General features: G+C 40.2%; 1 long non-coding RNA gene across 1 annotated transcript; it reads right to left on the reverse strand.

Annotated features, from left to right (window-relative positions):
- Positions 1 to 8,066: 8,066 nt before the first annotated feature.
- On the reverse strand, positions 8,067 to 9,313 carry LOC142741303 (uncharacterized). Its single transcript, XR_012881077.1, has 3 exons — positions 9,255 to 9,313; positions 8,600 to 8,716; positions 8,067 to 8,195 (listed from the first exon to the last, which is right to left on the reverse strand). It is a non-coding gene; the product is annotated as an uncharacterized LOC142741303 (long non-coding RNA).
- Between the last annotated feature and the right edge of the window lie 14,457 nt (positions 9,314 to 23,770).

The following is a 23,770-nucleotide window of genomic DNA, read 5'->3' on the forward strand; positions in this document are numbered from 1 at the left end:
GTATAGAAAATTGCAAATCTCACTCTGCACTATCTGCTGCGCATTATCTTTTAAACAATACCTGTGGGGTCAAAATGCTCACTACACCTCTAGATGAATGCCTTAAGGGGTGTAGTTTTTAAAACGGGGTCACTTCTCGGGGGTTTCAACTGTACTGGTACCTCAGGGGCTTCTGCATACATGACTTAGTACCAGAAAATCCCCAGTAGGCCAAATGGTGGTCCTTTCCTTCTTAGCCCTCCCATGGGCCCAGTTTATCACACTTTTTTTTTAATTCACAGCCCATTTCAAATAAATTCTGAGAATAAACTGTGGGGTCCAAATGGTCACAACACCCATAAATGAATTCCTTGAGGGGTTTAGTTTCCAAAATGGGGTCACTTCTGGTGGGTTTCCATTGCTTTGATACCTCTGGGGCTCTGCAAATTCGACATGGCACCCGAAAACCAATCCAGCAAAATCTGGACTCCAAAGAACACATAGCGCTTCTTTCCTTCTGAGACCTCCCATGGGCCCAAACGGCAGTTTATCACCACAAATGGGATATTACTGCACTCAGGACAAATTGGGCAACAAAATGGGGCATTTTGTTCCATGCGAAAATAAGAAATTTTGATCAAAAATGACATCTTATTGGAAAAAATTTCATCTTTTTAATTTCACAGCCAAATTCAAAGACGCTCTGTGAAAAAACTGTGGGGTCAAAATGGTAACAACAACCATAAATGAATTCCTTGAGGGGTGCAGTTTCCAAAATGGGGTCACTTTTGAGGGATTCCTACTTTTTTGGCACCTCAACACCTCTTCAAACCTGGCATGCTGCCTAAAATATATTCTAATAAAAATGAGGCCCCAAAATGCACTAGGTGCTTCTTTGCTTCTGGGGCTTGTGTTTTAGTCCAAGAGCACACTAGAGCCACATGTGGGACATTTCTAAAAACGGCAGAATCTGTAAAATACATATTTAGTAGTGTTTCTCTGGTAAAACCTTCTGTGTTACAGAAAAAAATAGAATAAAATTAAATTCAGCAAGAAAAATGAAATTTGCAAATTTCACCTCCACTTTGCTTTAATTCCTGTGAAATGCCTAAAGGGTTAAAAAAAACTGTCTAAATGCTGTTTTGAATACTTTGAGGGGTCTAGTTTTTAAAACTGGAAGTTTTGTGGGTGTTTCTAATACATAGGTGCCTCAAAGCCACTTCAGAACTGAACAGGTACCTTAAAAAAAAGGCTTTTGAAATTTTCTTAAAAATATGAGAAATTGCTGTTTATGTTCAAAAAATCATGCCAATCTAAAGTAGAATTATGGGAAATGTGAACTAGTAAATATTTTGGTTGGTATAACCATCTGTTTTACAAGCAGATGCATTTTTTACTTTAGAAAAATTCTATTTTTTCTAAATTTTCTCTACATTTTGCAATTTTTCACTAATAAACACTGAACATATCAACACAATTTTACAGCTAACATAAAGCCCAATGTCTCACAAGAAAACAATCTCCGAATCGCTTGGATAGGTTTAAGCATTTCGACATTATTACCACATAAAGTTAAATATGTCAGATTTGAAAAATGGGCTCTGAGCCCTAAGTCCCGAACTAGGCTGCGTCCTTAAGTGGTTAACCCCTTAAGGACGCAGCCTAGTTTGGGCCTTAAGGCTCAGAGCCCATTTTTCAAATTTGACATATTTCACTTTATGTGGTAATAACGTCGGAATGCTTAAACCTATCCAAGCGATTCTGAGATTGTTTTCTCGTGACACTTTGGGCTTCATGTTCGTGGTAAAATTTGGTCAATATATTCAGTCTTTATTTGTGAAAAATTGCAAAATTTAGAGAAAATTTACAAAAAATAGCATTTTTCAGAATTTAAATGCATCTGCTTGAAAAACAGACGGTTATACCACCCAAAATAGTTACTAGTTCACATTTCCCATATGTCTACTTTTCATTGGCATCGTTTTTTGAACATTCTTTTATTTTTCTTGGACGTTACAAGGCTTAGAACATAAACAGCAATTTCTCATATTCTTAAGAAAATTTCAAAAGCCTTTTTTTGAAGGTGCCAGTTCAGTTCTGAAGTGGATTTGAGGGGACTATGTGTTAGAAACCCCCATAAAACACCCCATTTTAAAAACTAGACCCCTCAAAGTATTCAAAACAGCATATAGAAAGTTTTTTAACCCTTCAGGCATTTCACAGGAATTAAAGCAAAGTGGAAATTAAATTTGCAAATTTCATTTTTTCTGCTGAATTTCAATTTTATTCAATTTTTTTTTAGTAACAGAGAAGGTTTTACCAGAGAAACACTACTAAATATGTATTGTCCAGATTCTGCAGTTTTTAGAAATGTCCCACATGTGGCCCTACTGCGCTCGTGGACTAAAACACAAGCCCTAGAAGCAAAGAAGCACCTAGTGCATTTTGAGGCCTCTTTTTTATTAGAATATATTTTAGGCAGCATGCCAGGTTTGAAGAGGCGTTGAGGTATCAAAACAATGGAAACCCACCAGAAGTGACCCCATTTTGGAAATTACACCCCTCAAGGAATTCATTTATGGTTTTTGTTATCATTTTGACCGCACAGTTTTTTCACAGCACCTATTTGAATTGGGCTGTGAAATGAAAAAAATGATATTTTTTCCAATAAAATGTCATTTTTGATCAAATTTTCTTATTTTCACAGGGAACAACATACCCCATTTTGTTGCCCAATTTGTCCTTAGTGCGGCAATACCCCATTTGTGGTGATAAACTGCCGTTTGGGCCCATGGGAGGGCTCAGAAGGAAAGGAGCGCTATGTGTTTGTTGGAGTCCAGATTTTGCTGGATTGGTTTTCGGGTGCCATGTCGCATTTGCAGAGCCCCAGAGGTATCAAAGCAATGGAAACCCACCAGAAGTGACCCCATTTTGGAAACTACACCCCTCAAGGAATTCATTTATGGTTTTTGTTATCATTTTGACCGCACAGGTTTTTCACAGCACCTATTTGAATTGGGCTGTGAAATGAAAAAAATTATATTTTTTCCAATAAGATGTCATTTTTGATCAAAATTTCTTATTTTCACAGGGAACAACATACCCCATTTTGTTGCCCAATTTGTCCTTAGTGCGGCAATACCCCATTTGTGGTGATAAACTGCCGTTTGGGCCCATGGGAGGGCTCAGACGGAAAGGAGCGCTATGTGTTTGTTGGAGTCCAGATTTTGCTGGATTGGTTTTCGGGTGCCATGTTGCATTTGCAGAGCCCCAGAGGTATCAAAGCAATGGAAACCCACCAGAAGTGACCCCATTTTGGAAACTACACCCCTCAAGGAATTCATTTATGGTTTTTGTTATCATTTTGACCGCACAGTTTTTTCACAGCACCTATTTGAATTGGGCTGTGAAATGAAAAAAATGATATTTTTTCCAATAAGATGTCATTTTTGATCAAAATTTCTTATTTTCACAAGGAACAACATACCCCATTTTGTTGCCCAATTTGTCCTTAGTGCGGCAATACCCCATTTGTGGTGATAAACTGCCCTTTGGGCCCATGGGAGGGCTCAGAAGGAAAGGACCACCATTTGGCCTACTGGAGCTTTTCTGGTGCTAAGTCATGTGTGCAGAAGCCCCTGAGGTACCAGTACAGTTGAAACCCCCGATAAGTGACCCCATTTTAAAAACTACACCCCTTAAGACATTCATCTAGAGGTGTAGTGAGCATTTTGACCCCACAGGTACTGTGTAAAAGATAATGCGCAGCAGATGGTGCAGTGTGAGATTTGCAATTTTATATATATATATGCCATTTCAGTGTCCAATATAGTGTGCCCAGCATGCGCCACCGGAGATATACACCCCTTAAATTGTAATGTGGGTTCTCCTGGGTACGACAATACCCTACATGTGGCTGTTATCAGCTGCCTGGGCATACGGCAGGGCTCAGAAGGGAAAGATGAGGGGGGTAAGCTGTGCGGAGTGCATCAGGGTAAATTGAAAATCAAGGGATGTATGATACATTTTAAAACAATCTTTTATACAGAGCCCTGGTTTTTCGGGACACGTGTCACATTGGTATATTGTGTTCTTCCTTATCCCCCTCTTATAGCAGACTCTGCACCTCTTTTGACTCTTTCCCTTTCCACCGGTTTGGGGACCTTCTCCTGGAAAGTGTTGCCCTGGTACGATGCGCCCCCCCTTCCTGGTCCCTAAAGATTAGATCTTGAAATTCCAGGAAAGTTCCCCTCTGGCCTGCACATCGACGTAGCACATACGCATTGTACAATGCCATCTGTATGATGTGCCCGGCCAGCTTCTTATACCTCACCGCATGGCGCTGTAGGGCTTCAGGACTTGATTTGACAAGTCCATCCCTCCCATGTACCTATTGTAGTCCAGGATGCAGTCTGGTTTGGGGGTGGCCTTTCCTTCATATATCCTAAATCTGTAGGTATACCCTGATGCACTCTCGCAGCTTATACATCTTCACGCCATACCTTGCCCTCTTACCTGGCAGGTACTGGCGGAATTGAACCCTCCCTTTAAAATGTACCAGGGACTCATCAATAGAAAAACACTTCTCGGGGGTGTATGCTTGGGAAAACCGGGCACTGGAACGGTCTAATAGGGGTCTCCGTTTATACAAACGGTCAAAACTGGGGTCATCTCGGAGTGGGCACGGCTCATTATCAGTATAATGTAAGAAGCGAAGTATTGCCTCATTTATTTATTTTTTTAGGTTCCAGTTCATTTCTGAAGTTGCTTTGAGGGGCCCATATATTAGAAACCCCTATCAAACACCCCATTTTAGAAACTAGACCCCTCAAAGTATTCACAACAGCATTTAGAAAGTTTATGAACCCTTTAGGTGTTTCACAGAAATTTAGAGCAAAGTAGAGGTGACATTTACTCTTTTTATACCATTTTTTTTATAACACAAAAGGATTTATCAGAGAAACGCAACTCAATACTTATTGCCCAGATTCTGCAGTTTAGAGAAATATCCCACATGTGGCCCTCGGGCGGTAATGGACTGAAGCACCGGCCTCCGAAGCAAAGGAGCACCTAGCGGATTTTGAGCCCTCTTTTTTATTAGGCACCATGTCCGGTTTGAAGAGGTCTTGTGGTGCCAAAACATTGGAAACCCCCCAAAAGTGACCCCAATTTGGAAACTAGACCCCTTGAGGAATCCATTGTAGTTTTCATGGGGTGCATGCGGCTTTTTGATCAGTTTTTATTCCATTTTTAGGTGGCGTGGTGACTAATAAACAGCAATTCTACTATTGTTTTTGTATACTTTTTTTTTTACAGCATTCACCGTGCGCTATAAATGATATATTAACTTTATTCTGCGGGGCGATACGATCACGGCGATACCAGATGTTTATAGTTTTTTTTTATGTCTTATGGCGTTTGCACAATAAAATACGTTTTGTAAACAATCATTCACTTTTTGTGTTACCTTATTCTAAGAGCCATAACGTTTTTTTTTTTCAATCAATAAAGCCGTGCGAGGACTTATTTTTTGCGTAACGAACTGTATTTTCCATCAGTACCATTTTTAGGTACATGCGACTTTTTGATCTCTTTTTATTCCATTTTTTGGGAGGTGAAGTGACCAAACAATTGTGATTGTGGTACGGTTTATTAATATTTTTTTTTACGGCGTTCACCGTGCGGGATAAATAACAAAATAATTTTGTAGTTCAGGCCGTTACGGACGCGGCGATACCAATTATGTATAGTTTATTTGTTTGTTTATATATTTTTATTAATAATAAAGGCCTGATAAGGGAAAAAGTGGGACTTTTACTTTTATTACTTTTAAAACTTTTATTTTCTTATTTTTACACATCTTTTTTTAACTTTTTTTTTACTTTATTACTTTGTCCCACTAGGGGACATGAGGGCAGGAGGCCCTGATCGCTATTCTAATACACTGCACTACATGCGTAGTGCAGTGTATTAGAACTGTCAGCTACTCACTGACAGCAAGCATAGTGGGTCCTGACGTTGTCAGGACCCACTAGGCTTCCGTCTATGGCATAGCCGGACGCCATTGTTTGGTGTCCGGTTGCCATAGTCACCATCGCCGGCCGCTATCGCGTAGCAGGCCGGCGATGGCAGCTTAACCCCTAAAAAGCCGCGATCTCTATAGAACGCGGCTTTTAAGGGGTTAATCAGCGGGGACACAGCGATCGGTCCCCGCTGTAGGAGCTGTGACAGCTGCTGAACAAGACAGCAGCGTCACAGCTCCTGTATGTGTCGGGAGGACGGCCGAAACGGCCGTTACTCCCGAGACGTACTATTACGGCATGGAGCGCGAACGATACAGCTGCCATGACGTAATAGTACGTCAAGGAGCGGGAAGGGGTTAAGCAACTATCAAATATATCAATGTTTTACATCTCCTGTCACTCTTTGTCCTACAGTATATAATCCAGTACATATGGCGGCACGTTCCATACACTCTGTATTGTGTACATATGATACAATGTCCTGTCACCTACCACTGGATTAAACGCAATGTCACACAAATAGCGCTGTGAAGGGTCGGTTAGGTGAAATGTATACACTGTGTTAAGTTGCAGCCGCGCACATAACAATTACCAGTCACACTTATGGATTGATGTTAAAGATTTATTTAAGGTTTTTGTGGATCAAAATATATAATGGTAAAGATGATGGTAATACAAGATCCAGCAAAAACTACGGTATATGTCACAGTATATACCATAGTATCAGTAAGGGGTGGAAAATCTGGATTCCACAGACACAAGTAGAGATGACATATTGTCCTGTTCTGAACCTGGTCTTCTGGGTGATATTGATGCCCTGGTGACCACATTGATGTCTCTTCTGTGACAGATGTTGTAGAAATGTTAAGTCTCGCCATTGGAATTCTTGTAAGATGGCGGATTCTGCCCTTGGTTGTTATTAGTGTTGATGTTCTGTTGATATCTGCTGACTTGTTCTGGGGGGAGAAGCACACAACCCTATTAAATATTGATCATTCAGGCTGCTTGATAAATATAGAGAGGGGACACATCCAGAGGAACTTACCTTTCTATCAGCATTGATGGTGGCTCCTCCGGTGACAGGGAGCGCTATTCTCGCCAGATGTACTGCGGAATTGATGTTTATGCTGCAAGACAAATATTTGCTATTAATGTTCTATAATGTGTGTTTCTTAGCAGACACAAAATCTAGAAGACTTTTTAAGGTGATTTGAGGTAAATACATTTCTTAATTGATCCTTGGCGTCACACTACAAACCTTGAAGATGGTTGATGCAAGCAGTGGGTCTGACCTAGAGCTACGCTCTTCAGCATGTTACGGGAACTTTCTAATGTTCCGATGTTTTATGCCCCGGAGATTGTAACTGTTCCTTAGGAGTCCTGCAAGATGCCAAGTAATGTCTTCCATCAATAGCAATGTTCCTTGTATCCATCATTTTTGCTTAGAAGCTAATGCATCATAAAATCCAGTTGTTCCATCCATTCAGATGACAGGTTCCTTTAGGAAACTCATTGTACTATACTACATACATGCTTACAGTTGGGGAAGTTGTTCCCCAAAGCCCACAACCTTCATTCAGAAATGAAAACGTGTCTGAATACAAGGAGTTGGAATTTTAAGATTGAAAATACTTATTTACACTTTAGTTAAATTAGTTGATAAAATAAATTACAGATACAGAGGAAAACCTAAGAGATGGAAGAACATTTTCACCGCAAACATAATAGACAACTACAAAGCTCTTACCTGTAAGGACATGAACAGATGCAGCTACTTTTTTTGTCCTTTCCTCCTAATGCCCGTTACATAGATTTTACGATCAAAGCGTCCACCAGCCAAGGGGATGCTGGAATGAGAAATATATTTATGTAAGACATATAATAATGTTAGCAGGTAACCACACTTTGCTTAGTTTCACATCCTATAATCCTCCAGTACTGTTACCAAGGTGTACAGCCACCTGCCCCAAAGTGTGAGCTCTGGCTATAAGGACCATGTAGTAATGACGGCTACTGAAAGTATCATACGAACAATATGGAGGAAAACATGACTTACTCATCTGAACCGGGCCTGATCTTTACTTCAAAGATGCCAAAAACAGGTCGGTGGTCTGAGGTCTTCAAAACAGGGCAAGAGTCGTATCTCAGGACTCGTACATCTCCCTCACATTGGCTTTTAAACAACACCCTGTCCTGTAGAGGTCATGAAAATAACAAATATCATTAGTGAAATCATATTATAATATATTATTAAACTGCAAAACAACACAGACCTAAATGTTGGGCCTACTTTATTTATATTGCAGAATATTGAGACTTTATTGCATTTTAGGTTTGACTTGGTCACACAGATTTCATTAAATAAGTATCCTTGACCCATGCTGGGCAACGACATATTACACTGGGAAACTGTGATGACAAACTCACTACATAAAAGTAAAATTAACTGAAAGCTTTGTTCATAAGAAATTACTCTTCCAGCTATAATAATAACAATTCATTACATTGGGGGAGGGGATTCATTATATAATGGGTGCTCTGGCCCATGGATTCTATTGTCTCTCAAGCTCTGTAGACCTGGAAATAAGATATCTTACCGTATATGATGGAATTCTCATGCTTTGCTGATGTATCATAGGTGTCTGTGCCAATGTCAAACTTATATGTAGGAAGGAAATCAATGGTGTGCTCCTTGAACCCTAGAAATATGGACCCTTAAGTTGAAAGAAAAAAAAGTTGTCAGTATTAAAAAAAAAAAGGAGCAATTGATAATTTTAGCACTATATAAGAATTTGGGGAACATATCAACCATCATGTCAGTGATTTGTATTAATCTGTGGAAGTGGTTGTGGTATTAAAGGGGTTTTCCAACTTCTGACAACTGATGACATACTCACCAGATAGGTCATCAGTACATGATCTGTGGTGGTCCGACACCCGGACCCTGCACTAATCAGCTGGTCCGGTGCCTTTGAGCACCGGATGTACATGTCGGATGCAGTTGGCGCCGGCCACGGAATTGCAGCCGAGCTGCAGTACTGCAACTCTGCTCCTATTCAAGTGAATAGGAGGCAGACCTGCAGTTATGCATCATGGCAGCTATGCTATATAAGGAGCCAACTGCTTCCGGCTCCGTACATAGCATTGTGTGGCATAACATCCGGTGCCCGCAGGCCACTGGAGCAGCTTAACGGTGCAGCGTCCAGGTGTCGGACCCGCAACGATGATATACTGGTCTACTAGTAAATATACCATTGTTCTTGGCTTCATTCAGATGGTCGTGTTTGAGGAGACTGGACATATCTTTTCCTTGGATCTTCTGCAGAAGAGATTCCACATTTTTTCTGTCCTCTTTAAGTTGAAAATTGAGGTCTCCAAACCAAAACACCCGATCAAAGCGGCTGGTGACGTCCACTGTAGAATAAAAATAAATAAAAAAATTATAGCACATGACTGCATTAGACTCAACGGAGACAAATAGAGAGATAAAAGGATCCATAGGTTCAACCACATAAGTAATACTCACAGGCATTGGAGTTGATTCTTTCCGGAATAATTTGAGGCAGACGGAGACCCTCAGTGATGGTTTTATAGTCCTGGATCCTCTTGTTGACTGCCCCAACTGCCAACAAAAAAATACATATTAGCAGTAGCGGATGATCATATGGGCGGCCCGAATCGCATATTATTTTCAAAAAAACACATTGCAGCGCGCCACCGCCGCTAATGGAGAGGAGGGGTGGGTGTGAGGGATTATACGGCCGCACCGTCCGCCCTGCTGCCTCCCTGAGGGGGAGGCGGCGCAACTGAAACCAGCCGCCGCCACCCCCTCCTGCACTAATTGTACCTGCGTGTATCTGTATTACTGGCCACTCACAACATAGAATGAGATTGATAGATTAGAAAAAGTTTGATCAAACTGGAACAAACCTTTTATTTTTACCAAAACATAAGTACAGATCTCTTGATATCATCCCATATATTTCAGTTAATTATCAAATAGCAGCAATTTTATACAAAGTAAAACTGTACATGGTCATATATTAATATTGTAAATACTTACATCTCAGATGTGAATTAATAAAAAGGAAAGATGTTCCAAAGACGGTGAAGGCAACACCCAAGGCTCCTTTAGTTTTCACATGGTGGAATAGCCTGGTTGTTACATGGGTGTGCTCTACCTCTGTATAAGAAATTAAACACAAAAAGACGGGTCAGTGGTTAAGAGTACTACTTGCAACAATGGAATAGAAATTATTTCCAATTAAACTATGGAAATATTACTAGAACATAATTTCATACTTTGTAACTGTGGTGTGAACTTTTAGATCTCCAATACTCAGAAGTCAAGAATCTGAGAGCCAAGCTCTTAGGCATCTAATTCTAATAACTAAATAAGATGTTCCAGCTAATGACTACATTCAAGACTTCTTATGTAGACGTAGGAATGTGAATCTTACCTGAGCAGAACCAGATTAGTTCCCGTCGAACAAAGATGGTGAGATACAGGACTCCGAGCCCGGAGGAGTGGTATAATACATAGTGTGGTCCAAGGGTCTCCTGTAATTTTATCTCCCATTCCCGTCTACAAGAAGACACAATTTCAGATTTACATATTAATAAATGACACAAGATTAAGATACTCAACTCATCTGTATCAACACTCCATATAATAACCTCTGGGGATACATTTTGAAAATTAAGGAGTGATAATACAATAAGTAGAGCATTGAGAGAGAATTTGTATCAGCCGCCCTGCTGTCCATCTGCAGTCATAGGCTGGTGTAAGACAACCTGAGAAGACTTACCTGTTTGGACATCCTTCCTGAACGCCAATAACATAAATGTCTTTCGTATCATCTGATGGTAACAGCAGATCCTCCACATTTTGCGGGTAATCCTGTTCAAAATATACAAACATTAATATTGTATACAAAGAGCGCCAACTCAACTGACATAGGGTAGAATATAACCTGTCTATGTGATATTCAACTACAAACTAAAGAGACATGGTTACTGGCCCATTTCATCCAACTTGAGCTCGGGCACACTGATGGGTCACAATAAATATTGTACATTACTTCTCACCTTTCCCTCCATATTCCAGATGGCAACATATAGTCTCAACCGTCTATCTGGGAAATAGCGATCCAGTTCTCTAGCGCCGATCACAGCGCTGCTGCCAAAGTTTCTGTGAAGATATGGGGAGAATTAAAGATCTAGTGACTGTTATACCACAGTTCTGGATATCTGAGCAATGTATGAGAATTATTAGTTACATACCTTTTACGGATATTTTTGGAGCGCAGGCGGGTCAGCAGGCTGAATGCGCTCTTCTTGGTGTTCTTTGACGTAATGTCACAATATTTGCTGTGACTAAGATCGCTGGATTTTTCATCTGCCATATCTTTGATGACAGAAAACTTCTGGAGCGAGATGTTAGGCTCCTCCATAGTTGGTATGTCTCCCATCAGATTTCCTTTATCAGGAATTTGGGAGACATGATATTTCTTAGATTTTTTCCAAAAGGGCATGGTTGTTTAATGCCCGGGTGCAAAACTGCACCAATGTCCTTGGTAGAAAACCAGGAGACAGTCAAGATAGAATTTGACTAATCGCCTCTAGTTCTCCGAAAATAGGACAAATCGCTAACCGTATAAGCAACACAGTAAGTAACACAGTGTCAATCCAACAGCAAGACCTAGAAAGACCAGAAAACTATAAGGGAGTCGTTACTTGTGATGAAACTAGCTGGAAAAATTAGTTATTAAATAGGGTATTCCTATAACAGAATATTGTCAATCATAAGTGTCAGAGGATCACATGACCTGGGAGCCCCTGTTGATAACATTGTATTAGGTTTGGAAGCTGAAACAATGTATTGGTTGTTAAATTGACCATATGGCATTTTAAACGGTTGAATTTTTTTTTATATTAATTGATAACCAGAATTTAGAACCTAAGTAATTGGAGTTAGTAATAAATACTTTTTATTGTTAGCTTTTTTATTGTTATTATTATTATTATTATTATTATTATTATTATTATTATTATTATTATTATTATTATATACATAATTATTCATTTCAATTGTTAATAAGGACGCGTTTCCAGGGGATTAGCACTATCCTTCTACAATTTAGTCTGACAAATGCTATTAGACTGTTTATTCCTGGACTTACTAATATTTTATTACTAAAATTTTTTTTAAAAAAAAGCAATACTCCTTATAATCATTTATTTATGTACATGATTCAAACATCAAATAGTTTAAATCTTGTAATAAAACCAATACTACCATAGACGCAGTAAGAAACACGGCTATCTAGACTCATCTCAAGACATCACAATAGCAGCACCTGATGTAGGTTGGTTGCATAGCCATACCAGCTAATATTCAGGATTGACCTGATATATAAATAGTATAGTCTACAGACAGAAAACCTAAAATTCATAAATATGAATTCCCTTATAAACATTTATTATGAGAATTACTGGTGTTATAAACTGGAGGGTGTGATAATAAGTTCCCAGAGATTCACATTCTTTGCTTTGTGGTTGCTTTATGAATCTACCAGCAGAATACAGACACCAATTTCTGTCTGCAATCTGCATTCTGTCTATGGAGCAGATGTGACAGGCCACAATATTGCTATTTAAGCAATTTCCTAGTGTATAAGTATGCCAAATAAAAAACAAAAATAACACGACAAACACTAGAATTACATGTAAGAATCCAATATTCATAAAGAGACTGATAGATGAGACTGTTCTAGAGACGTAGCAATGATAAAGTACTTACCGTACCGATCACATCCACCTGATAAATGACAGCCCTCTGGCCAGCACTATACTTTATACCTAAGCTCGGTGACATCACAATAGATATACACTTGGTACACTACAGTATATGGCCAAAAGTATATGGACACCAATGGTTGAGACACTGATGTTGGGCAAAAAGGTCTGGCTCGCAATTGCCTTTCCAATTCACTCCAAAGGTTTTGTTGGGATTGAGGTCCGGGTTCTGTGCAGATACGCAAGTTCCTCCACATCGAACTTGTCAAACCATGTCTTTAGGGACCCTCTTTGTGCACAGGGGCACAGTCATACTAGGACAGGAAAGGGTCTTACCCAAACTATTACCACAAAGTTGGAATCATACAATTGTTTAAAAGTCTTATTAACCCCTACTGGAAAAATGGGGATTTAATCCAACCCCTTACAAACAATCCAGACCATTATACAAACTTCACTCCATTTTATAATAGGCACTATACAGTCCAGTAGGTAGCATTTCCCGGGCAGGCACAAAACGCAAATTCGTCCATTAGATGGCCAGATAGTGAACCGTGATTTATTACTCAACAGAACATGTTTCCCCTGCTCCAAAATTCAACGGCGACGTGTTTTACACCCATCCAGCTGATTCTTGGCTCAATAATTAGGAGAGGTGTCCAAATACTATTGGCCATATAGTGTAGGTGGATTACCTAACTACACTCGTTATAACTTACAGATCTTAATATGGCATTTTCAATGGCTTTTACATGTTTTTTTTATATTACTTGATCAAAATTCTGAATTTTATTACATTGTGTTAATTTATGGAATTCTTTTTAGGGAATTTACACTAATATAAGGACTTACTACATAACAGTCCCCTAATATGACCATACTGTAATTTCTCCTTTACAATCGAGAGACAAAATAAGTTCTCAGGGCTGCAGGGAACCAAAATTATGTGCTGTTACCCTGCAAATCTATTATCGGCTGAATGTAGGCTGCCATTTCTTACAGCCTGTGTTCTTTCTATGATATTTAAGCAATTCAATTGTATAATGAAACAAAAAAAGATATTACAACCTCTAATAAACCATATCTTGAAGACATGGATTCAATGTTCCTAATATAATGGATCGATCAGAGTCAGGTACAGATAGAGAAATGATAGAGAACTTACCGGTCACATCCAACTGAGTGACAGCTCTGTGACCAGCATCATTGCATATACCCAAGCTCTATGACATCACAATAGATGCTTTTATGACCTCACCCATAATTTGCATATTTCAATTATAGATTTACCATCATTAATAGTAGTGACATCACAATAGATATACCCGGCGTGAGCTGCTTTTATGACCACACCCATAATTTGCATATTTCAGTATGGCTTTAACAATATTTTTAATGTTTGATTGTTATTTATATTTTGAATGTAGTTTCTATATTCATAATGTTTCCGTGGACAGACTCTTACCCAGTACTGCCAAGAAAGGAGATCAGGGATAGAATTAAAACCCATAATAAATTGTAAAAGTCGGAGATATGGTTCAGTCTTGGTGCATGGAACTTGTAATGTTCATCTCTCACAGTTGGTTTAGTGTGTGTCTAGTTATTACAATCTGGACGGATCTGCAGCTGCTGAACATCTGATAGATAATAATTTCTGTCTGTGTGACATTGAGGAAACAATTAATATTATATTAAAATACATAATCTTTGTAATAAATATGACTAAAAACCTGAAGACCCTCATAAGGTGCTGGGGCTCTGCACCAGTAAGAACATCCTACATGCTGCATCTCCTGTGCTCAGCTCTCGAGGGAATAAAGAGGTGGTAAGAATCGATCTATTCATCCTGAGAGGAGACGGTCAGACCTGATGTGAACGTATTCAGCATAAATAGCTCACAGATAACTGCACATAATCTCTGCCAGTTGCTCTCCTGTTCTAAAAAGTAGATCTGTGGCACCAGAAGGCGGATAACTTCGGGAACCAACTAAGTTGGAATAGTATATAGATCATAGGTAGAAATGAGCGAACCGGGACAACCGAACCCGGTTTCGGTCCGAACTTCCGGAAAAGTTCTGTTTGCAGCGAATCCGAACTTTACCGGGTTTGGCCGAACCCGTTTTGACCGAACCCGGTCAAAAATATTATAAAAATCGGCAGCCACTTGTCTCTATCAATCACTGATAGAGAAAAGAGGCTGCTGATTAAAAATAAAATAAAAAGCATTTCATACGTACCTGGTCGTTGTCTTGGTGACGAGTCCCTCTTCTTCCTCCTGTCCGACCTTCTTTTCTGATGCGGCAGCCTGTGATTGGCTGCAGAGGCCTCTGCAGCCTGTGATTGGCTGCAGAGGCCTCTGCATTCTGTGCTTGGCTGCAGCGCTCACATGGGCTGCATCGTCATCAAGGAATGTCGGGCCGGATGTCGAGAGGGACGCGTCACCAAGGCAACGGCCAGGAGACCGGACTGGAGGAAGCAGAAAGTTCTCGGTAAGTATGAACGTGTTTTTTTTTTTACAGGTTACTCTATATTGTGATCGGTAGTCACTATCCAGGGTGCTGAAGCAGTTACTGCCGATCAGTTAACTCTTTCAGCACCCTGGACAGTGACTATTTACTGACGTCGACTAGCAACGCTGCCGTAATGCGGGTGCACACATGTAGTCACCCGTCATTACGGGGCCTCATGCACACGACTGTAGAAAAACCTGTTATTATGGGTCGTAATTACGACCCGAAATAGCGGGCCAATAGACTTCTGTTAGCCACGGGTACCTTCCCGTTTTCTCACGGGAAGGTGCCCGTACCGTTAAAAAGATAGAACATGTTGTATTTTTTTATTTTACGGGCCATGCTCGTAATTACGACTCGTAATTACGAGCACGGCCGGGGACGGCCGGCCACGGGCAGCCAGCCGCTTTTGAGAGCCGTGCTTCCATTATAATGTATAGCAGCACGGCACGTAAAATAGAAAAATAGAACATGTTCTATTTTTTTAACGGCACGGGCACCTTCCCGTGAGAAAACGGGAAGGTACCCATGGGTAACAGAAGTCTATGAGCCCGTTATTGCGGGTCGTAATTACGACCCGCAATAACGGGTGTTTTTACGGTCGCGTGCATAATGGGCGCTACACCGCAGCGGCGGTTAACTGTGCAGGGCGTCTGCCCTGCATTCCCCGTTGCCGATCAGCGGCCTGTCGCAGCTGATTTCGTCAGTTAACCCCTTAATTGCGGCGTTCGATTTGAACGCCACAATTAAGGTGTTTAGCCTCGATCGGCAGCCCCCATGTGAAATCACGGGGGCTGGCGATCGTACCCATGGCAACCGGACGCCAGACAATGGCTTCCGGGTTGCCATGTACAGAAGCCTATGAGGACCACCCCGAGGGTGGTCGTCGTAGGCTTCCTGTCAGTGTGACTGTTACGTCACAATGACAGTTGGAATGCATTACACTTCGTGTCTAGTGTAATGTATTCCAGCAGCGATCAGAGCTGCAAGTCTAAGTGTCCCCTAGTGGGACAAGTGAAGAAAGTAAAAAAAAGGATAAAAATGTTTTAAAAAAAGTGTAAAAATAAAAGTTATAAGTGACATAAACATGAACTGCTTTTTTTCCTATAATAAGTCTTTCATTATAGGAAAAAAAATGAACACGTAAAAAAAAAGTAAACATATTTGGTATCACCGCGTTCGTAACGACCCCAACTATAAAACTATAATATTATTTATCCTGCACGGTGAACACCGCAAAAAAAATAAATCAAAAACAAAGCGAAAATCACTATTTTTTGGTCACCACCCCTCACAAAATATACAATAAAAAGTGATCAAAAAGTCGCATGTACGGCAAAATTATACCGATACAAACTACAACCCGTCCCGCAAAAAACAAGCCCTTACACAGCTTTTTTGACTGAAAAATAAAAAAGTTACGGCTCTCAGAATATGGTGACACAGAAAATAAATAATTTTCTAAATAAGTAATTTTATTGCGCAAACGCTGCAAAACATAAAAAACCCTATATACATATGGTATCGCCGTAATCGAACCGACCCGCAGAATAAAATATAACGGTCATTTATAGCCCAGGGTGAACGCTGTAAAAAATAAATAAAAATCATTGTCAGAATTGATGGTTTTTGGTCACCTTGCTTGCCGAAAAATGGAATAAAAAGTGATCAACAAAATCGCATGTACCCCAAAATGGTACCAATGAAAATTACAGATTGTCCCGCAACAAATAAGCCCTCACACGGCTCCGGTGGTGAAAAAAGAAAAAAAGTTCCAGCTCCCAGAATATGGCGATGCAAAATGTGCAGAGCGTTCCAATAGCGGATAAGATCGGGCGCCATTTATAATATAAGTGCAACACTGGCCACATATCTGCGGATTATTATTTATTTACCCCATTATTATACCCTCTTATTATGCCCATGATGTACTCTGCCCAACCTACATTTGCCCCCACATTATAAACTGAAATACCAGCAAAACGCCAGAGCTTCTACCACGCAAAATCTGCGCTCCAAAAGCCAAATGGCGTCCCTCCCTTCTGAGCCCTACAGCGTGCCCAAACAGCCGTTTACGTCCACCGATATGGCATCGCCATACCCGGGAGAACCCTGTTAATATTTTATTTGTGGTATTTGTAGCACAAACTGGGCACAACATATAGTGCACTAAAATGGCACATCAGTGGAAAATTGTAATTTTCACTTTCCACCATCGGCTGCGCATTAGACCCTTCGCGCACCATGACTTAATAGCATGTCGTGGTGTGGGGGGTGATATATGGAGCGTCTCACGCGCTGAGCCCGCGCCATACGCTGCGGGTGTCAGCTGTATATTACAGCTGATACCCGGGACTAACGGACAGAAACAGCGATCGCGCTGTTACAGGATCATGTAAAAATCACAATATACTGCAATACATTAGTATTGCAGTGTATTCTCCCAGTGATCTAATGATTGCTGGTTCAAGTCTCCCAGCGGGACTAATAAAATGTGTAAAAACAAAAGTAAATAGTTATTATTAGTGGAAAAAATGAAATAAATATTTAAAGTCCAAAAATAAACCCTTTTCATATTTTTTCTCTAAAGTAATGTAAAAAAATACACAAAATTGGTATTGCTGCGTCCGTAAAAGTCCAAGCTATTACAATATACCATTATTTAACTCACACGGTGAACGCCGTGAAAAATAAAGAATTTTAAATGGCAAAATCGCCGTTTTTTGGTCACCTTCGCTCTACCAAAAAATGTAATAAAAAGTGCTTAAAAAGTCTTCTGTACCAAAAAATGGTACCAATAAAAACTACAGCTCGTCCCGCAAAAAATAAGCCCCCACACCGCTCTATTGACGGAAAAATAAAGACGTTGTGGCTCTCGGAAAGCGGGGAGAAAAAACGAAAAAGAAAAAGCAAAACATGGATCAGTCCGGAAAGGGTTAATTTATTTTCTAATGAAAAAACATTTATGACCACATGTGGGGTATTGCCGTACTCGGGAGAAATTGCTTTACAAATGTTGGGGTGCATTTTCTCCTTTATCCTTTGTGAAATTGAAAAAATTAAACATTTTAGTGGAAATAATGTTGATATTAATTTTCACGGCCTAATTCTAATAAATTCTGCAAAAGACGTGTGGGGCCTAAATGCTCACTATACCCCTAGATAGATTCCTTAAGTGGTGTAGTTTCCCAAATGGGGTTACTTTTGGGCGGTTTCCACGGTTTTAGTACCTCAGGGGCTTTGCAAATTCGACATGACACCCAAAAACTATTCCAGCTAAATTTGAGCTCCAAAAGCCCTGGTGTGGGTCCAAACAGCAGTTTATTACCACATATGGTGTATTTACGTAATCAGGAGAAATTGTTTTACAAATGCTGGGGTGATTTTTCTCCTTTATTCCTTTCGATTCCTCCACTACTGTCCTCAATAACACCTTCATGATTGGCAAGTCACCACGTAACGGTAAGAGCAGAGTTCACAGCAGCACAGGGTATTTCAGGAGATGAGCATGCAGATTCTGTGCTGCTGTGAACTCTGCTCTTACCATTACGTAGCTCTCAGTCTGTTACCTCTCCTCCACTCCTGTCCTCAATAACACCTTCAGATGATTGGCAAGTCACCACCCCGCACAAGATCCGCATGCTCATCTCCTGAAATACTCTGTGCTGCTGTGAACTCGGCTCTTACCATTACGTGGTGACTTGCCAATCATGTGAAGGTGTTATTGAGGACAGGAGTGGAGGAGAGGTAACAGACTGAGAGCTACGTAATGGTAAGAGCAGAGTTCACAGCAGCACAGAATCTGCACGCTCCTCTGATGAAATACTCTGTGCTGCTGTGAACTCTGCTCTTACCATTACGTAGCTCAGTCTGTTACCTCTCCTCCACTGCTGTCCTCAATAACACCTTCTCATGATTGGCAAGTCACCACCCCGCACAAGATCCGCACGCTCATCTCCTGAAATACTCTGTGCTGCTGTGAACTCTGCTCTTACCATTACGTGGTGACTTGCCAATCATGTGAAGGTGTTCTTGAGGACAGGAGTGGAGGAGAGGTAACAGACTGAGAGCTACGTAATGGTAAGAGCAGAGTTCACAGCAGCACTGAATCTGCACGCTCATCTCCTGAAATACTCTGTGCTGCCTTAAACTCTATGGACAGGTCAGGATCCTGTTTCTTTTAAATGCTGCACTGTAGCGCAGCCTTATATAGTGGATCGAGCGGGTTCCCCAGCAGCATTTAAAAGAAACAGTGTGTGTGTGTGTTTGTGTATGTGTGTGTTTGTGTATATATGTGTGTTTGGGTATGTGTCTTTGTCTGTTTTTGTTTTTATATGTGTGTTTGTGTATATGTGTGTGTGTATATGTTTGTGTATATGTGTGTGTATATATGGGTGTGTTTGTGTATATGTTTGTGTGTGTGTGTTTTTATATGTGTGTGTTTGTGTATATGTGTGTATATGGGTGTGTGTTTATGTGTGTGTGTTTGTGTATATATGGGTGTTTTTGTGTATATGTGTTTGTGTATATGTGTGTGTTTGTGTATATGTGTGTGTTTGGGTATGTGTGTTTTTGTTTGTATATGTGTTTGTGTATATGTGTTAGTTCGTGTATATGTGTGTGTGTTTGTGTATATCTTGTTGTGTTTGTGTATAACTGTGTATATGTGTTTGTGTATGTGTGTGTGTGTGTGTGTGTGTGTGTGTGTGTGTGTGTGTGTGTGTGTGTGTGTGTGTTTGTGTATATATGTGTGTGTGTTTGTGTATATGTGTGTGTGTGTTTGTGTATATGTGTGTGTTCGTGTATATGTGTGTGTTTGGATATGTGTGTTTTTGTTTGTATATGTGTTAGTTCGTGTATATGTGTGTGTGTGTTTGTCTGTTTATATGTGTGTGTGTGTGTGTGTGTGTGTGTGTATATCTTGTTGTGTTTGTGTATATATGTGTATGTTTGTGTATGGTTGTTTGTTTGTGTGTGCGTGTATATATGTGTGTAGGTGAGTAGAAGTATTGGTATTGTTCACATTGATAACTGTTTTTTTATGTTGTTGCAGATTTTGATGTACCGATTGGACTACATCTTCGATACGTTGGACTACTGCGTAGATCTACATTTTTCTAATTTTAATAAAATGGTTAACGAGGGTTTTGTTGGGGATTTCTTATTTCAATAAAAAAGAATTGTCTTTGTGGTTTTTTTAAAACTTTATTAGTGCCTAGATAATGGCAGTTGGCTGATTGACAGCGTCCATTATTAAGGCGGTACTTAGTGTTAGCCGGTGCAGAGGCTAGCACTAACCACCCATTATTACCCCGGTACCCACCACCACCAGGGGTGCCGGGAAGAGCTTGGTACGATCCAGTACCCGACCATCTGTTGTGATGGTCGGGTACTGGGGCGGCCGTAGGCTGGTATTATGAGGCTGGGAAGGGCCAAAAACAGTGGACCTTCCCACCCTTGTAATGCTAGGCTGCTGCTGCTGTGTTGTATCGGGCTGGTTATAAAAATGGGAGGGACCCCCACGTCGTTTTTTTTTTTTAAATTTAACAATAGACGTGTCCCCCACATTTTTAATAACCAGCCATATACAAGGCCGCAGCAGTCTGGCATTACATGAGTGGGAAGGGCCACTGGTTTTGTCCATTCCCAGGCTAATAACACTGTGTTGTATGTGGCTGGTTATGATAAATTGGGTGGAACCCCATGTCTTTTTTAAAAAAAAAATAAAAAAAAAAAATAAATAATTTTAAAAAATGACGTGGGGTCCCCCCCACTTTTATAACCAGCCAGATACAACACAGCAGCAGCAGCCTAGCATTACAAGGGTGTGAAGATCCACTGTTTTTGGCACTTCCCAGCCTCATAATACCAGCCTGCGGCCGCCCCAGATCCCAGCCATCACAACAGATGGTCGGGTACTGGATCGTACCTGGCTCTTCCCGGCACCCCTGGTGGTGGTGGGTACCGGGGTAATAATGGTGGTTAGGGTATGTGCACACACACTAATTACGTCCGTAATTGACGGACGTATTTCGGCCGCAAGTAGTGGACCGAACTCAGTGCAGGGAGCCGGGCTCCTAGCATCATAGTTATGTACGATGCTAGGAGTCCCTGCCTCTCCGTGGTACTTCTGTCCCGTACTGAAAACACGATTACAGTACGGGACAGTTGTGCTGCAGAGAGGCAGGGACTCCTAGCATCGTACATAAGTATGATGCTAGGAGCCCGGCTCCCTGCACTGTGTTCGGTCCGGTACTTGCGGCCGAAATACGTCCGTCAATTACGGACGTAATTAGTGTGTGTGCACATACCCTTAGTGTTAGCCTCTGCACCGGCTAACACTAAGCCTCGCCTTAGTAATGGATGTTGTCACTCAGACAGCGGCCATTACTAAAGTGGTAGCAATAAAATTTGAAAAGAAAAAGGCAAAGATATAGATAAAATATTTTATTGAAATACAGCACCCCCAACACAACCCTCATTAACCATTTTATTGTAGAAAAAAAAACCATCATCTAAGTAGTCCTCGAAACCGACGTAGTCCAAACACCAAACCTGTAAAAAAATAAATAAAAAAAAATGAAATAAAACATGTCGTATTCTTAGATTCAGTTTAATGTGTGATACTGACTGTTATACCATGTATAGAAGCCTGCCGCGAAGTTGACTTAGATACAGGGCGCCAGCAGACAGTATCATACATGGCCATACAGACATATATACAAACAAACAAGCATACATGCAAACATACATACATACATATATACAAACATACATATATATATACAAGCATGCACATATATACATGCTGTCACCATTCTATGTTTGCTGTATATCTGCAGTCATGGGTGTTCTTGCACCTGCATACATTTTGTATCATTTAGTTGGAATGTGCTGTTCAACTTTTTGTTGTGTTTATGTGATCCATATATGTGGGGTTAGTGACTGCCTCCACTTGTTGTTCTTGCACTCCTCCCATTCTGCCCTGGGTGATTTTAATCAGTTCAATGCTGGATCCTACCATCCCCAGGTATATATGTAGGCTTAGTCCCAGTTCTGGGTGTATGTGCAGCGTAGGTTCCCACCTTACAGAGGTCGCCTTGTCGTGGCAGGTGGGCTAACACTTTTTGATCAAAATGTGCACTAAGAACCTCCCTATTTGTAAGTAGATTTAGCTTTAGTGCATATTTATTTATATTTAGTGGTTTAGGTGGCATTAGTGTCGCAGGGTGCTGTCACCATTCTATGTTTGCTGTATATCTGCAGTCATGGGTGTTCTTGCACCTGCATACATTTTGTATCATTTAGTTGGAATGTGCTGTTCAACTTTTTGTTGTGTTTATGTGATCCATATATGTGGGGTTAGTGACTGCCTCCACTTGTTGTTCTTGCACTCCTCCCATTCTGCCCTGGGTGATTTTAATCAGTTCAATGCTGGATCCTACCATCCCCAGGTATATATGTAGGCTTAGTCCCAGTTCTGGGTGTATGTGCAGCGTAGGTTCCCACCTTACAGAGGTCGCCTTGTCGTGGCAGGTGGGCTAACACTTTTTGATCAAAATGTGCACTAAGAACCTCCCTATTTGTAAGTAGATTTAGCTTTAGTGCATATTTATTTATATTTAGTGGTTTAGGTGGCATTAGTGTCGCAGGGTGCTGTCACCATTCTATGTTTGCTGTATATACATGCAAATATACATACATGCAAACATAAACATATATACATACATACATGCAAACTATCATACATACATACATGCATACACACACACACATGAAAACATACATACAAACAAACATGCAAAGATACATACATACATACATACATACATACATACATACATATATACAAGCATGCACAAATATACATGCAAACGTAAATACATGCAAACATAATTACATACATGCACATATATATAAACATACATGCAAATATACATGCAAAAATAAAAACATGCAAACATACATACATGCACATATATACATACATGCCAACATACATACATGCCAACATACATACATGCAAACATACATACATGCAAACATACATACATACATACATACATGCAAACATACATACATGCAAACATACATACATGCAAATATATACATGCAAATATACATACAAACATGCACATATATACATACATGCAAACATACATACATACATACATACATACATACATGCCAACATACTTACATGCAAACATACATACATACATGCAAATGCATACATGCAAATATATACATGCAAATATACATACAAACATGCACATATATACATACATGCCAACATGCATGCAAACATACATACATACATACATACATACATACATGCCAACGTAAATACATGCAAACATACATACATGTAAACATACATACATGCAAATATATTCGTGCAAATATTTACATGCAAATATACATACATACATGCACATATATACATACATGCCAACATAC

The sequence above is a fragment of the Rhinoderma darwinii genome, chromosome 2 (genome assembly GCF_050947455.1).
Source record: "Rhinoderma darwinii isolate aRhiDar2 chromosome 2, aRhiDar2.hap1, whole genome shotgun sequence".
Lineage (NCBI taxonomy): Eukaryota > Metazoa > Chordata > Amphibia > Anura > Rhinodermatidae > Rhinoderma > Rhinoderma darwinii.